The sequence below is a fragment of the Caloenas nicobarica genome, chromosome 1 (assembly GCF_036013445.1).
Source record: "Caloenas nicobarica isolate bCalNic1 chromosome 1, bCalNic1.hap1, whole genome shotgun sequence".
NCBI classification, from domain to species: domain Eukaryota; kingdom Metazoa; phylum Chordata; class Aves; order Columbiformes; family Columbidae; genus Caloenas; species Caloenas nicobarica.
This window is the reverse complement of record NC_088245.1, coordinates 99318148-99331758: the sequence shown is the minus strand read 5'-3', so window position 1 is coordinate 99331758 and position 13611 is coordinate 99318148. Positions and strand designations below refer to the sequence as shown.

At 40.2% G+C, this 13611-nt stretch overlaps 1 pseudogene; it reads left to right on the top strand.

Annotated features, from left to right (window-relative positions):
- Positions 1-291: 291 nt before the first annotated feature.
- LOC135995940 (arylsulfatase D-like) lies at positions 292-13208 on the top strand (annotated as a pseudogene).
- Positions 13209-13611: the final 403 nt, after the last annotated feature.

Genomic DNA, 13611 nt, shown 5'->3' with positions numbered 1-13611 from the left:
TTATTCTCTCAAAATAAAACATCTTTTCCCATTCTTGAATAATTTATGTGGTTTTCTGCCCCTTCTCCAGTGCTTAACTTGACTTTGAAAGTAGTCCACTTTTGGTCAGTACACAGTGTGATCCCATCAGTACTCATGTCTTGCAGGTAAAATTATCTCAGTAGTCCCTCTTTTGTAAAGAAATATAAGGAGTGATTGACTTATCTTTTTCACCCAACATCACACTTGTGACAGCTCAATTTGTTGCTTACTATAAGCTTAAATTATTTCAGGATCGCCACCTACCAGGAGATGATTGCATGACTGCCTTGCACAGCCACTGCTGCCATTCTGCTCAGGTGAAGACATTTCTGGCTCCTCTCTGCATGTATTTGTTTCTACTTCACAGAATTAAAATGGCATTGTTTGAATTGACCTACCTTGTGCTCAAATGAATCAGTTTACCTGATGCTTTCTTTGCTTTAAGTCTTTGTTATTCCCTCCCTTACCCCCATGTAAGAAATTGAACTCTACTAAAAATCATGTTGTTCTCTCTTCCCCTTTCTCCTCACACTTTTTTTTAATTCCTCCCTGACTGTGAGCCCCACACTGTTCTGAAGTTGTCCCTCTCTTTGTACGAGCCCTTAGAGAAGCAGTCTAAGGCACTAGGCTCTTACACAGATACAACTTCCCCATTAAATCTTGTAGGAAAAGCAGATTTCTTGAACAGAAGGCTGCTATAAGCTCGTAATGCTGCAGTTCTCTAGGTATGCATTCAGAACAGCAGTATCACCTTAGAAAATAATTTTAAGGCAAGTATAGGCCCAAAATTTGATAGTTCAGTAGGTTTTTTTCAACATCTGATTGCCAGTGCCAGTGGTTTCTAACCTGTCCTTAGAAGATCTTTGTCAATAAAGCTATGGGAGCTCAACTACAGTGTAAATCCACATTAAGTCTTTTAAATAAAAGTTACCTATATTTTCCTAATGTTTTGCAGATGTTGCAAAATCACTTAGTAATACTAGCTGCCATGTGATTTTTTTTTTTAATATATATATATATATTTTTTTTAGGGCCATCTTAACTACATACTTATTTAATGCCTTTGTGTTTTTAAACAATGAGATCTGTCTTCCAAGTGGAAGTTTCTGGCTACACTTTTACAGAATCACAGAATCACAGAATTTTAGGGATTGGAAGGGACCTTGAAAGATCATCTAGTCCAATCCTCCTGCCAGGGCAGGAACACCTAGGTGAGGTTACACAGGAAGGTGTCCAGGTGGGTTTTGAATGTCTCCAGAGAAGGAGACTCCACAACCTCCCTGGGCAGCCTGTTCCAGTGTTCCATCACCCTCACTGAGAAGAAGTTTCTTCTCAAATTTAAGTGGAACCTCTTGTGTTCCAGCTTGAACCCATTACCCCTTGTCTTACTGTTGGTTGTCACCGAGAAGAGCCTGGCTCCATCCTCGTGACACCCACCCTTTATATATTTATAAACATTGATGAGGTCACCCCTCAGTCTCCTCTTCTCCAAGCTAAAGAGCCCCAGCTCCCTCAGCCTTTCCTCATAAGGGAGATGCTCCACTCCCTTCATCATCTTTGTGGCCCTGCGCTGGACTCTCTCCAGCAGTTCCCTGTCCTTCTTGAACTGAGGGGCCCAGAACTGGACACAATATTCCAGATGAGGTCTCACCAGGGCAGAGTAGAGGGGAAGGAGAACCTCTCTCGACCTACTAACAACCCCCCTTCTAATACACCCCAGGATGCCATTGGCCTTCTTGGCCACAAGGGCACAGTGCTGGCTCATGGTCATCCTTCTGTCCACCAGGACCCCCAGGTCCCTTTCCCCTACCCTGCTCTCTAAACATTATCGTTTCCAGAAATAGCTTTCTAGATAATTCTGAAAAGATTTATAAATATACACACACAGGTATTTATACGCATGTTTTATTTTCTACTTTATTTCAACCCTATTGTTTTTGAGTTTTATTGGTGCCTAATAGCTAAACATTCTTGCATTCCTCCACCATGTATTGCTGAAAGTTAATCACTTGGAGCTGTAGGTATAGTTATTTTATAATGTACAATAATGCTACATAACAACTTAGGATACGGACTTGCAACTTTAAGTAGTAGTTTACCCAAGATAGAATTTGTCCTTGACCCTATCTTAATCCACAAGCAGGATTACCACAGGGATCAGCAAATATCCAGCACTTAGCACTTTGTTTTCTCATGGTATTAGGATATGGCTGCAGATATCAGTAAAAGCAGATTTCATCATTTGCCTTTTTTTTTCTTTTCCATTTTTAATGTAGCAGAAAGAGGCAGGGAGAGCTACTCTTGTCCCCAGCTTGGAGAGAAAAATTCCCCGGGTGCCTGAAATGGGCTGTTGGGGGCTGCTTACTGCCAGGGTCCTTTAGAGACCTTCCCCCTGCAGCTCTAACTGAACACATTACTGCTCTGAAAGGATTCATTATACCAGTATAGTGCCTTGTAACTCTTAGGAGATACGACACTGGCAAATAGAAAATTCTCCTTTTCTTAAACTGAGTAATCCAAGTATAAAGATGGAAATTGCCCATAGTGCTTCTAAACCAAGGCTTCACCACAACTCTCTAAATCATTGTTGTACAGTGTATAAAAAGAAACCAGCTGGAACTTTGTTCTTGGATGATCAAACTCCCATAGCCACTGGTTACTTATTTACAACTGGGAGTTCACAGTCATGTTTACAGAAAGTCCTGTGTGTTGTGTTTGCCTGTTAGAGGTGGTGGTTACTTGTTCATTGAAAAACACATTTTTATAGATAAGGTTTTCACACCAAAACTGCAAATCCTGAAAGGACTTGCAGGACTTTCTCAGTCTGTGCTGGAGAGCTGCTGCTGCCCCATGTCCTGCAAAGTTGGTATATATTGCACTGATAACTGTGTGCAAGTGAAAAATCAATCCATGATTAGATTTTAAAACTATTGATAAGCAATACTTACTTGGAGAAACATGTGGCTTCAAGTGTTCTCAGCATATTTATATATAGAGTCTGTTATGTATGTGTAAAAATATAAATTCTGGTTTTTACAGCAGATATTTATTATAGATGATGCTGGTATGGTACCTGGTTGGTATCTTAGAATGGTGGTAGAGGAGATGGTTTCAAGTTCAAGTACTTTTGAGTTAGAGGGGAGAGTTTCTTTAGGTTTTTTTGCTTCCCTTCCAAATATAATTAAAACTGCTTTATTCACTGGAGACTAGATATTCAAGAAATGCTAGAGTGACTTTGGAACATAACCTGAATTTTCACAGAATTTATGAAACTTAGAAATGCTAATTTTTCTCAGCTCTTTGAAGTTTTTGATACATTTTGAAATCTGTCCCACTGATTGAAGTGGGCCAAACGAATAAGATGACAACCTTCACTTATCTCCTTGCTTCTTGGGCTGCAGAAAGGCTACTGCAGCCTCTCTGACCAGAGTGATCCCATCACTCTCCAACCCTTACAAGTCGTGTATGTAAAAAGTTATTTTGTTGTGTTTCAGGAGGTGTCTCCTAATGGCACTGACTTCATGTTTATTCTGGAACACATTCGGCTTGAGTGCAGCTGTGGACTATAAACCCAATATACTTCTGTTTCTGGTTGATGATCTTGGCATCGGAGATATAGGTTGCTATGGCAATAATACCATAAGGTAAAAAGATGTCTTGGTAGAATATATTTAACATTATAGAATACCCATCCTGGGTAATTAAGCCTAATTATAAAAGAAGAAATCTCTTAATCCAAGTCTCTAGTAACTGTGTATTTAAGTACTTTCTCAAAAGTTCTTTCTGGGAATTCCTCCACCATCTGCTCCATGTGCTAACTCTCCAGCCATGTGTTTTATTATTATGGTCACTGTCTTCTCTCCTTCTCATGCATGAATTTCTTTGTTCCTTTTCATGCATAGTTAAGCCTTTCTCTATCCACCCAGTGCTTTTCAGAATCCCTCACCCACTTGCTTGTCATGTCCTCCAAACCACTCTTATCCAGACTCATGGACTTACCCACGTAATTCATTACGTGATTATGTGCCTTCAAAACTAGTGGTTACATTCCTTCAAAACTAAAAAGGCAAAGCAGAACTGAATGGGCATTGGGAGCACATCAGACAAGCCTCAACTCATGTGGAACAGAGACATTTTCCTGGCATGCTCTGGGTGTATCTCCCTCACAGGATGATGGGGTTGTACAGAGAAATGGGAATGTGGTCGTAGAACTCTTCTTGTCCTCTGCTGGTGGTGAAGATGGCAGGAGGGCGGGCTCTTTCATTCTTTGTGGTTTTGTAGTCCATTATTGTGGGAAAGCTAGGTTTCCACACAAATGTAACAATGTAAAGACACCACTATATTATGAAATGAATAGCTTGTGCTAAAAACATTGAACAGTAAGTCTTGGTTCCAAGAGCTTGATATACCCTGCAAGATTCTCTGACTCAATGAACTTTTTGAATTCAGGGTCTAAATGTCCTGGCAAAAATGATCTGTTGGAAGTATTGGAATAGAATAATATCAGCCTTTCTTAGATAATTCTTTCCATTTCAGTTTTATTTTCAAACTAAACAGTACTAACAACACCTAGGTTTATTTTCAGTGTCATCAGGTGCACTCTGTGGCTGTGTCCTGATAAATGGATTCTCCAGTGGTTACAATCCACTTCACCCACTGTGTTAAACTTGTTACTATATCAGTCCTGCCATATGTAAAGAGAAGTGTTTGTTTGTTTTTTGAGAAACTGTTCAAAGCTCTAGTTCTTCTTGGTAATTTATTAAAATAAGTTTCAGGTTACCTTCCTTCTATTAAACTTGAAAATGTTTGTTAGGATGCCAAACATTGACCACCAGAGAAGGAGTGAAATTTACTCAGCATATCGCTGCAGCTTCGCTTTGCGCTCCGAGCAGAGCAGCTTTTCTCACTGGCAGATACGCTGTCAGATCAGGTTGGGCCCATTTTGAATTACAATTTTCTGTGCATGGTGCTGAGATACTACAATAACTGATAAATACTGAAACAGGATAATTCAGCTATTTCCTCAACCTGACATAGAAAATACACTGCTAGAGCCTCAAACTTCCTATATGTGACTTCTGAATGGGAATGACAGCCTCACCAGCTGATGAAGCGTTGGCCTGATTTTATAGGATATGGGAGATTTATACGATTAAAATAATTATGGAGAAATGCCAACAGCAGTGACATCTGTCACTTCCTTGGAGCAATGCAGCCTGTGGCAAACTAATGGAATTCCTCTTGATGGTGATGGTTAGAGGCAAGGTGTTGGAACACGGCTCCTAAGAGAAACAGGCAAGTTCATTGCCCAAGAGAATCGTAGAATAGTTTGGGTTGGAAGGGACCTTCAAAGGCCATGTAGTCCAACTCCCCTGCAATGAGCAGAGACATCTTCAACTAGATCAGGTTGCTCAGAGCCCCGTCCAGCCTGGCCTGGAATGTGTCCAGGGACAGGGCATCTACCACCTCTCTGGGCAACCTGTGCCGGTGTCTCACCACCCTCATTGTAAAAAATGTCTTCCTCATGTTTAGCCTGACATAGTGTAGAGGATCAAAAAACTCGGATGAAAATGGAGTGTTGGATCCATTCCCCACCCACCTAAGGTGCCTTTTGGAGGACTTAATATTCATCTCCCACCAGGCATTGTATAGGAAAATTAGGTGCCTACTTTGAGAGCTATTTGCAAAATCAGTGTGTATGTTGGGTGAACTGTATCTTGCCTAACATGGTACAACATCCCTCTGATGTAGGGAAATGCAACTGTTATCTCTCATTTTAGATGAAAAGCAGGGACTAGGCACAAAATAAAACCTACTACATATTGTCATCACTGATTTATAATCAGTTCGATGGTAAAACTTGTGCCAAGCAGCATTTGTTTTGAAATAGAACTCTTGGCTACCTGAAGTACTTAGAGACACTTGTGTGACTGTCTACAAGATGTGCTTGGCTTTACATCTTGTGGTGAGCTCTGGCTTCAGGGTGAGCTCTTGGCACGGAGGTTTGCAGGAGCAGCCCGGCCTCTGCTGGCAGAGAGCAAAAGGCCCACAGGAGTGACCTGAGCTTTTTTCATCAGGGATGGCATCCAGTAACAGGTACCAGGCGCTGCAGTGGAACGCCGGGTCAGGAGGGCTTCCTGCTAATGAGACCACGTTTGCCAGGCTGCTGCAGCAACAAGGCTATACCGCTGGACTCATAGGTAAGGGGAAATGTTTCAGTGTGACCTTGAAGAATGAACTGGGTATATGAGGGGAGTTTAGGGATTGTATTCACCCAAAATGGTCAGTTGGTCAGAGTTACGAATCTTCTCTGAAAATCTGAGGGGGAAAATCCCTCTTATTTGCAAGAAGACTGTAAATACTTTAGTCTGAAGAGTTTTAAGGCAATGCTAATGCCTGTACAGGGCATTCAAAACAAGAGGAATTAAAAACTGTCTCATGTTTATCATGGATGAGCATTTATTTTACTTGGCCTAAGATTTTTTTTTTTTCCAAAGGTGGGTCCACTGTGAGAATTTCATTAATGTAGAGACTTTTCCACAGAAAACAATGTCTTTAAGTATCTTGTCTGCCTTTAGGAGGGAAGAGGCAGAGAAACGAAAGAGGATAAGGAAAGAAAGGAACAAAGTTTGTATCCACAGAGGAGAAGATGAAGCACAAGTGTCTCACAAATGAGGCTGTGAGGTCCCAAAGGGGCATGATACAGTGTCTTTCCTCAGATGAAGCCAAAATGCAAAGACCTCAGGGAAACACTGCCCCAGAGCACCTTCCTGTCTGTAACATTGGTTAGATCTCAGCAATTTCAAGATTCATCATTCTTTTACCAAATATCTCCAACATCAACTGACAAATTCTCTCTTTTCTCCTCCATTCATTTTTACTAGTCAAGTGACAGACACGCCCACAATGGATCCCTTCATATAAATGGGTAGGCAGGGTAAGCACTGTATCCCTTAAAGCCAGGAGGACTGGGGGCCTGCTGTGCCAAATTCATCATCATCTCCAAGTGCTGGAAATAGATGTGGTCGCATTGAATTGCGAGCTAATGAACTTTAGTCTTCCTGGCTGAGTCTGTAATTACTTGGCAATCACATAACCCAGCAAACCTCAGCGTCCTTTGATCTAGTACATTTTCTAAGTAGACAAAGGGCTTCTGTCTGCTTGCTCTATTTTGGGCAGGGATAGAGCAAAAGGCTGGTTTACAGCCTTTTCTCCTTTTCATATGAAGTTGGGACGTGCCTGAGAAATCATCTTCCTGAGTCTGGTGATCAAGATATCTGCTATCATTGGCTAAAAGTTTACTGGATCTTCCAGCAAATTTGTAACATTATGTTAAAATGAAGTTGCAAGTAAACAATTGAAAGTTAGGAAGTGAATGTATCAAAGCAGCCAGAGAGTCAGAGTACCTTAGTTCCCTGATTTTCATTGAAAGTTAATGAAATCCCATCCTCGTGTGACCCTTAGCTGAGGAGTTGAGCATCTTGCAAATTTCTGTTTATCACCATTATGGTATGACATTCACCTGATCAGGCACTGGTTTCACCCGGTATCCTTCTGCACCAGGAGAATACATTGATACTCTGTTGAAAAACTGAGTGACTTGCTTAATTCCCAAACAGATCCTGATGATTCTACCTTGGGCTCCTCTTGAGTCGTCTGCGTTAATGTTCTAATTTCTTTCATGCCTTAAAACCTTCAGGAAAATGGCATCAAGGTGTAAACTGTGAATCCTTCAATGATCATTGTTATCATCCTCTATGACTACTTTTATGGTATGCCTTTCACACTTCTAAACAATTGTTAAGAAAACCAACCTCCAGAGCTGGATGTAGCCCTTCAAGCTAAGCTTTGGCTTTACAGTCAGATAATTACTCTTGCCATGCTCACTCTCACTGCTGGAAAACTGACTGGTTTGATTTCCATCTGCTGGAAGACACTTGCTTGTTTTACTTCGGTGGGCAGCCTTTTCTTCATTTCTTGGTACTCCAGTTACGGCTTTGTGCAATATTGGAACTGTATCCTGATGAGGAACCACGATGACACTGAGCAGCCCATGAGGTTAGAGAGGACTACTTCTCTCATGCTGAAGGAGACAGTGTCATTTATTGAAAGGTAAATGTTTGTCTGTATTTTCTTTAAAGGGACCAGGATGCTCTGGGCACTTGGAACACAGTATTTTTCTCCAGTAACTAGAGCTGTATCATGACAACTGCTTTGAAACTCATATCCAAGTTCTCTATTTAGAAACACAGTGCACTTCAATTTTAATTGCAACTGTCTCACAGTGGAAGCTACAGTAAGTGAGATGGATCTTAACCAAATGATACATGACCATCTTGCTATGCTCTGGAATCTGTAATTACTGTATTTGCTCCAAGATTGACCAGCTAATTTTTACATTTCACTCTACAAGCCTCATTCGTGCTCTTTTTCATAAATCCTACAAAACACATAGATTAAATACATATGAGGCAAAAAATTATTTTATATGAAAATCTCAAAACAATTTATATCTATTTTTATGGATTGAGAAGGAAGTAAGGTCACTAATTTTCTAGATTCAAGTTCTACCTGCACAGCCTTCTATAATATTTCTCTGCATCAAACGTCTTTCTGTAAAACAGGGAAAAATACCTATTATTTTCTTAACGTTTGTAAAAGTAAATTTACTGAAAATGTTAAGTGATCATCTTAGAAAAGCCACATGAATATTAAAGTAAATATGAGAGTGTATCCAGTTGCATTTAATTAAAAAGGCATCAGACTTAGGCATCTGATTCATTTAAGCACTGTGCAAATGTTATGCCAGTTTACACATTGGAATTTGAAAATAATCTGGCTGAAAAGATCATTCTTGCTCCCATTTAATGCAAAAAGAAAATGGTCGACTGTAATCAATGGGGGTTCATAAGATGTAGGTACAGTCTAGATCTAATGTGTGTGTCTGTGCATGGATGAATATGAAATCTTTCAAAATATTCCAAATGCACAACTAAAATTATTTGTATTTTTGGTTTATTTTTCAGAAACAGGCACGGACCATTCCTCCTCTTTGTCTCCTTTTTACATGTTCACACTCCCCTCTTTACCATGACAAAATTTCTTGGGAAGAGCTGTCATGGTTTATATGGAGACGATGCAGAAGAAATGGACTGGATGGTGGGTAAGTATTCTTCATGAAGGATTTGTTTCAGACATATACACCTCTGTATTTTAAAGCCAGAAAACTACTAAGGTCAAAATATCTACAGAAATTTAAGCTTTTAAAAGCTTCTTCTAGGGCATTGCAAAAGATTATTATTGAAACATTATAAATGTGGCTTGATCTTTCTAATTGGTTAACAGGAACCTTGCTATCTCTTTTCTTAAATTTAAGGCAAAATTCTGAATTCGCTTGACAAACAAGGTTTGAAAAGTCATACTTTCACATACTTTGCTTCTGATCATGGAGGATACTTGGAGGCCCGGGATGGATCTGCCCAGCTAGGTGGCTGGAATGGTATTTATAAAGGTAGGAAAAACACTGACTTTACATGAAATTTAGAATCAAAAACATAATGAATTTGCGTGGCTGAAGCTATCAAGCCTGGAATTAGTTGCATCTTTATCTTGAAAAATCAGTAATATACAGAAGTGCTTTACTCTTAAAGTCTCCTTTTATTTCAGTAAAGTTGCAAGCATTATTACACATCTTCTTGACAAAGGTATTGTCTTTCTTGTACCTTGTACCTATAAATCATTTGGTGTTCTCAAGTAAGAATTACAGGAAAAAATGTGATAGTTCCCCATACTGAATTCTCTCTCTCTCTTTCTCTCTCTCTCTGTCTTTGTGTCTGTCTCATTTTTTTTTCCTCTCTCCACAAAAGGACTGCGTCCTAATTTCCTTGTTTCTTTTTCTCGTTGTGTTCCAGAAATCATTGCTGCCCAGCTAATTGATACAGAATAGAGTGAGGGCACATTGTGTCATGACTTGTAGCAACAATTTATTCCCTGCATGCTTTTATATTCCACCTAAAATCAGTGATTGGCATAAAATCCAAATGGCCTTGGTGGTCTAAGAAGGTCTTGCTCTTTATCTCCTTCTCATCCCTTTCTGTTGTGAATCATTCTTCAACCCGCTGAGCAGTGCAGTGGCTTTTTCAAGTCAAAAGAATATGCGTTCATTGCATTATCTACCCAAACAGCCCTGTGACATCAGACCACCTCATTTCATCAGACCACCTCATTCTGTGACCAGTTATGAACATATCGCAGGTCTTAGGCTCTGTTATCACCAACGAATCATCTACCTCTTATCCAAACTTCTGATGTTTTTGTTTTCCTAAAAAAGGTTTCTCCCATTTCAAAACCTTCTTGAGCTGCTCCGCAGAGCACAGCAGAGGTCAAAGACATGGTATTTTGGCTTCAATGAGGTGGATGCTCTGCTGCTGAGCAATGGAGGTTGCTGGCCCTTATGAAAAAGATGGGCTTTCAGTTGGTCTGTTAATCCTTCATCTCACTCCCTGCTTTTGCTTGAGAAAGTGCTTCTCTGTGGATGATAAGGCTGATTCATAAACCCGATGGGATCTAACAAAGACGAAGTTTTTTCTGTGTTGTATATGTGAATTAAAAGAGGTTTCTGCTTTGGGAGTTGGGTAAATATTGTCTTCATACACCCAGCACCAGGGTGCTTTATTACGTTAGTTTCTGTTAGTAGCAAGTTGGGAAAATATATTTTCCTTCCATTTGAAGTAAAGCATATATGGTATCTCATAGGTTCAGATTTTTTCTTCTGAGTTAAGAGATGTTGCATTACGCATTGGGAGAGTCAGGTCCAAATCTCAATTTTTAAAAAGGAAGAGATGCATAAGGAAATGTAAGTGTTAGGGGCACATATTTTAAAGTGGATCCATGACTATAAAGAGGTTTTTTTCCTGCTTATTGAAATAAGATACTAATTAGTAAGTCTTGTGTAGGTTTAATGAGAATACCAAGTATTTCTTCAGTCTTGTGAGTTCTTCCAATTTCCCGTTACTCCTCTTTTTTTTTGCTGGGAAGCTTTTCAATAACACAGGTGAACGCAGGCAACCCATGAAATGGAGGATAACAGGAGGCTGAAGCTGTTTTATTGCTGCTGAACATAGGTTTTCAAAGGTAGATTTATTATTCCTACCCTCACTTGTGGTCAAAGTTGAAACAGAGATTGTCAAGCCCTATCTTTCTAGGTTTGGATGAGTTATATGTCATATTTTGAGGCCTTCTAAAGTATATGAATTCTAATGCAAATCTGTTAGATAAGCAGTGTGTTACTGCACTTTTTTTTGTACTTTGAAATACAACAAGTCAATGAAGAGGTTCATGTTTACCTCTGAACTGCCATATGTTGATTCATTTCACTTCAAGTGGAAAAGGCATGGGAGGCTGGGAAGGTGGGATCCATGTGCCAGGAGTATTTAGGTGGCCAGGAGTGTTACCTGCAGGTGCAGTTATTGATGAACCTACAAGTCTTATGGTTATTTTTCCTACAGTTGTTCATTTGGCTGGAGAAATATTGCCACAGGACAGGTATGGAGAGGTTTTCAACAGGAAAGATTGATAGGAGAGCTAACTACTAAAAAATTATTGTGTTTCTTATCATCCTTGGAGATACCACAAATATTTTTTAGCCTCGAGACTAGTCTGAGATTTTAAACTAGTGAGCAAACTCTCATAGATATGCCCACAGATGTGCATGGGGCTGGAGCAGCTGTTCCTGCCAAAGACCAGGTGCTAGTTTTAGAGCCAGATTCAGCCTCATTCAGGAAAGAATTGATGGCTGAGGTTGTTTTGGTACTAACTGACTTGACTTATGGACACTTACAAGTATCCCCTGAAGTCATTAAAGCCATCCTTGCTCAACACATGTCCTTAAACTCCCTTGAAAATTGCTAAATGTAAATAACTATGAGATTGGTATTGATTTCCTGAATAAATTGCTTTGTCCTGCTAGACCAAGCTCTTAATATTGTTTCTGTATTGCTAAATGTAATGAGTAGACCTAGCTATTAAAAAAAATAATAATTATCTAGGAGTTTAAATATTGGCTCAGCAGTCTGCTGGCTGCTCTAAATCTATGACCAAATTAATTCTGTGTGCTGTCTCAAGCACTGGTATAGTCAATGCAAAGGCAGTGATAAATGTGCTGTTCACTGTCAGGTTTACCCTCGCCTGAATACCTTTCTCCCCATTACATTAAGGTGATTGATAGATGAAACTTGGTACCTTTACTGCAAGGAAGAGCTCAAAAATCAGAGCATGAGTTCCTGTTTCACTATTGTGGGTCCTGCTTACATGCAGTGCAGTGGCACCAGAAGTACAGCGAGTATAAATGTTTGTTTTGTGGTAAATGCAAAACATGAGTTTTCTCCTTTCAGTAGCTGCCTTGCTAACTGACAGGTTTATTGCATGATGGATGTTTGTCAGTACTGATGTCTGAGATTCTTGAAATTGTTGTGCATGACATACTGATGATTCTGGTTAGCTGAACGCATCTTACAGCAAATAAATATTTGTAACAAACCTGTAGGAAGTGGGGTGGGAATACAGGCTAGCTACTACTGCACTGGCAATTTAATGTGTTTTTTTTCATATTTCTAGTGTTTTCTATCTTCAAAGTAAGTACTCTAGATAAAGAATCTGATTTGATTTGTGGCTATGGGGATGCCAGAGTGTGTGAGAAGAGGTCTCCTCAGTAAATAGCTGTACTCTTTTTTCTTGAAGGCACTTTCTATTTTCTTCTGTCTTGTAGTTATGCCATAAGATTTCTTTCCTGACAGGTGGAGCCATCTGGAAGGCTCATTATGTGACTCCCATCTTCCATCCACCAATGGCTGGGGCTTGCTATGGAAAAGGAATCTGCCCATGTTTTGGGGAAGTTGTGACCCATCATGACCCTCCCCTGCTGTTTGATCTCTCACAAGACCCTTCTGAAGCCAAACCTCTGTCAGCTGACACCGAGCCCCTCTTTGACATTGTGATAAGGAAGATTGGAAGAGCCACAGAGGAGCACCGCAGAACACTGACTCTGGTCCCAGAGCAGCTCTCCTTGTCCAATGTGGTGTGGAAACCATGGCTATAGCCGCGCTGTGGGACATTCCCATTTTGTTGGTGTGATAAGGAAGGTGACAGCACACAAAGTTTGTGAGACTGATGTCTACTAACATGTCCTGTGGCACTGAGTCCTCTGACCAAGCTTTTGGAAAATAATTGCTTCCTTTCTCTCTCTGGGAAGCAAAGCAGATGACAATAAAGGAAAGGAATGTTGATCAGAGATTTTTCCCCTTCATTCTTCACCACTAGCCAAATGTCTAAGGAAATCCTGCCTGATACGGTAAAGGGCTTGAATGGAGACTGGTTTTGCATTTTTGCATGTAAGAGGCTGCTGTAGAGGTGTGTGCCTAAATTCTGCTTGACTTCTGCCTCCTCAGAGAAGACAATTGGAGAACTCTGCTGAGAGCCTAGTGTATGGTGCTGAGCAGGCAGCTGTAAGAAATACTAGACTTGCACAGAACTCTAGATGTTTGCAGTTGTGCCCCTACACTCCACAAATCATGGTTGTACTCTATCCAAACG